This window comes from Stegostoma tigrinum, unplaced genomic scaffold, assembly GCF_030684315.1.
Source record: "Stegostoma tigrinum isolate sSteTig4 unplaced genomic scaffold, sSteTig4.hap1 scaffold_58, whole genome shotgun sequence".
Taxonomy (NCBI): domain Eukaryota; kingdom Metazoa; phylum Chordata; class Chondrichthyes; order Orectolobiformes; family Stegostomatidae; genus Stegostoma; species Stegostoma tigrinum.
This window is the reverse complement of record NW_026728516.1, coordinates 3,242,411-3,246,086: the sequence shown is the minus strand read 5'-3', so window position 1 is coordinate 3,246,086 and position 3,676 is coordinate 3,242,411.

The window sequence follows — 3,676 nt, the reverse complement described above, 5'->3', positions numbered from 1 at the left end:
AAGTCAATCTGTGCTTGACAGTGAGGAGGCAGGTCTAATGTTACACAAGATAGTGACAGAAAGGTCAGATTGACAGATCAATGGCAGATGGAATGTAACAATGTTGAAGGAAGGAACCAGATAAGGGGAGTATTCAATGAATGACAGTACAGCAGGAAGCGCAGAGGGCACTCCTCCACTGACCCCTGATGTGACTGGACAAGCTATTAGGTTGGTTAACAAGACATAGGGTACTGTAGGGATAGCCTTTATTCATCAAGTCAATGATTCATTCTTTTATGTATTCTTTTCTTTTATATTTTCTTCTGTGAACACAGAGCTGAAGTGGTTATGTCACAGTTCTGCCATTTCCTTGTTGCCCATTCTCCACTCTCTGATTTCAGATTATCTTCTCTTATGTTTCCTGTTGACATCCTTTCAGAAGCAATTGTAGTTCGTTCTTATAGCCTTTGTTATTATAGTCGGCAGAAACCCAAACAGGACATCAGTAAGGTCAAGATGGAGTGTTGTGTGCAGTCCTTGATGCCACATTATAGGAAGGATGAGATTGCACTGGAAGAAGAGCAGACAAAAGTCAACGGGATATTCTCTGTGATGGAACATATCAGCTCTGAAGAGAGGCTGTTTATCCTTGGGTTGTTTGCCCTGGAACAGTGAAAGTTGAGTGGATAAGTAGCTCAGGTATATAAGATTGAGAGGTATGAACAGGGTCAATAGAAAGCAGCTGCTCCTTTTATTAAAAGGGCCAAGCAAAGGGGAGCACATTTTTAAAGTGAGGGCTTGAAAGTTAAAGAAAATTTAAGGATTGTTTACACCCAGAGAGTGCTGGGGTCTGGAATGCCCTGCCTGAGAGGGAGTTGTCATGGGTAACCTCACAACTGTTGAACAGTGTTTGGATGAGTACCTGAAGTGTCGTAACATTCAGGAGTATGGACATAATGGAGGAAAGGTGGGGCTCTTAGAGGTTGACCTGTATTTCTGACAGTACGCAGTCTATGCTTCTGTCAGTATATGCTTGTGGAAGCTCAACCATTGAGGAGCGTAAGACAGGAATTTTTGGATTTCTGGTGAATAAAAGTATGAGTATTGTGCGCAGTTTTCGGTTCCTCATCAAATAAAGAACATCCTTGCTCAAGAGGAATGTAACGAAGGATGACCAGACTGATCCTTGCAATGACAGGTTGTTGCGTGAGTGGAGTTTGAGTTGACTGGGCCTGTATTCGATGAGGATTCCAAAAATGAGTGGCGATCTCAGTAAAACACGTAAAACCCTGTCAGGGCGAAGCAGAACAGAAGCACAGGTGATGATTCCCTGGCTGTATTGTCTAAAAGAAGGAGTTATAGTCTTAGGTACAAGCAAATCACTCTGCATTGAGGTGAGAATGAATGTGTTCAACTCAGAGACTGGTGAACCTGGGAATTCGCTTCCACATAAGGCTGTGGAAGCCAATACACTGAATTTCAATTTGAATCAAGTGGATGGATTTATCAAAACAAAAGAGATGAGGAGAGAGCAGGAGTGTAGTATTGGTATGAAAGACTGGCTATCATTATAATGACTACAGGAGCCAGTTTGATGGATAAAGAAGGGGACATTGTTTGAAATATTCCAGCACTCTCTGTATTCCATCTATGTGCCAACAAAACTGCAAAACCTCTGTTGTGACGTTGGTCAGTGTCATGAGTGTAGGGATTGGGACTTGATGTTACAGCTGTACATGACAATGATGAGGCCACTTTTGGAAAACTGCATATAATTCTGGTCACCCTGCTGTATGAGAAATGTTGTTAAATTTGGAAATATTCAGAAAATATTTACAAGGATGATGCCAGCATTGGGTGTGAGTAATGCAAAGACACTGAAAAGGCTGGGCTTCCTTTATCCCTGGAGATTCAAACGCTGGGGGTGACCACACAGAGGTTTATAAAATCGTGAGGGGCATGGATAGGGTGAAGAGCGGAGGTCTTTTCCCCAGGGTGTCAGAACCTAAAACTAAATGGCACAGGTTTAAAATGAAACCAGAAAGATATAAAAAGGACCCGAGGGGTGACTTTTTCACACAGCGTGTGGTGAATGTATGGAATGAGCTGCCAGTAGAAGAGATTGAGGCTGGTTAAATTACAATATTTAAAAGGCATCTGGATAGTTCTTTGAATAGGAATGGTTTAGAGGTATGTGTACCAATTGCTGGTAAATGAGACAGGATCAGGTTGAGATATCTTGTCATTGCAGATGAGTTCCACTGAAGGGTCTGCTTCTGCATTGTATGACTCTGTGATTCAATATCACGTGGCTTCAAGAGGAGGGGGAGACAGAAAGCAGAAGTTGATAGGCTAGTTAGCTCAACATTTATCATTGGGAATCTGCTAGACTCCATTATTAAGGAAAGTACTGCAGGACACTTAGAGAACATTCATGCAATCGGAGCCAACATGGTTTTGAAAAAGGGAGCTGATGTCCTGCCATGTAAAATCATGCAAAAATTTACTGGAGATCCCTGATAAAATAACAATGTCTAAGCTAAGGGACAATAGAAACTTTGGCAACAAGAAGAAGCTACAAGTCAGATACCGATCAAAATAATGGCTGAGGACAAAATAAATGTCTGTAAGAAGTTATACTTTATAATGAGATGTGTGAAGATGGAGTCATTGGCTGAACACAATAAGGAAACCAAGCAAAATAATTAGAATTACTGACTGTGATTGAATATCGATAAAAATAAAATAAGTGTATATTTTTCATTGGTCTGTATAAAGTTTGCTTATGATTACATGCACGTATAAAGCTGATGTAATATATTGTTTGGAGAGCCCATCCTCATGCTAAATGGCTCTCGAACACGTGCTTGATGAAAACTGGTTTAAGAAAGTGTCTACGAGTCATTTGGCAAGTGACAGGAACTTGGGGAGTTGAATTACTGAAAGTTCCTGTAAGATGGAGCTCAGGACACAATCTGGTCTGCAACATGCTCCATGCTGAACAGATAGTTCATCTGGGTTTACAACGATGGCTGGGGGTATTATTGCTAGGTTCTTAATCCAAAGATGCACGTAATGCTCAGAGGTCCTGAGTTCAAATCCTGCCAAGTGAGATGTTGGAATTTGAATTCAATAAAAGTCTGGAATTAAAAGCTGTGTGACGAAGATGAAACCGTTGGCAATTGTCGGGAAAACCCATCTGATTCACTCATATATTGTAGGGAAGGACACTTCCATCCCTCTCTGCCCTGGCCTACATGTGACCCCACAAACTCAATAATGTGGCTGGCTCTAACTACCATCCGGGCAATGAGGGGTGGGAATGAATGTTGGCCGAGCTGACATCCTGTGAGTGAATAAAAAGATGGCCGGGCTGGTTCTGGGAGGTGAATAGAGAATGGGATTTAACTAGCCATTTCAGCTCATCCAAAAATACCTTCATTTAATGTTTTCATTCTTGTGATTGAACGCTTCAAACTCTCACTCCATTAATTCTGCAGTGTGACCATACACAGTACATCATGGTGGTGAAGACGAACTGTTCCTGCAGCATCCACAGCCTCTTCATTCAGAAGAACCCAAACCATTCCCATCGTCTTCATGTCTCCATGTGGAAAGAAATGATGGTACTGGATATAAGTTTGCTCGCGGAATTGGAAGGTTCATTTTCAGACATTTCGTCACCATTCTTTGT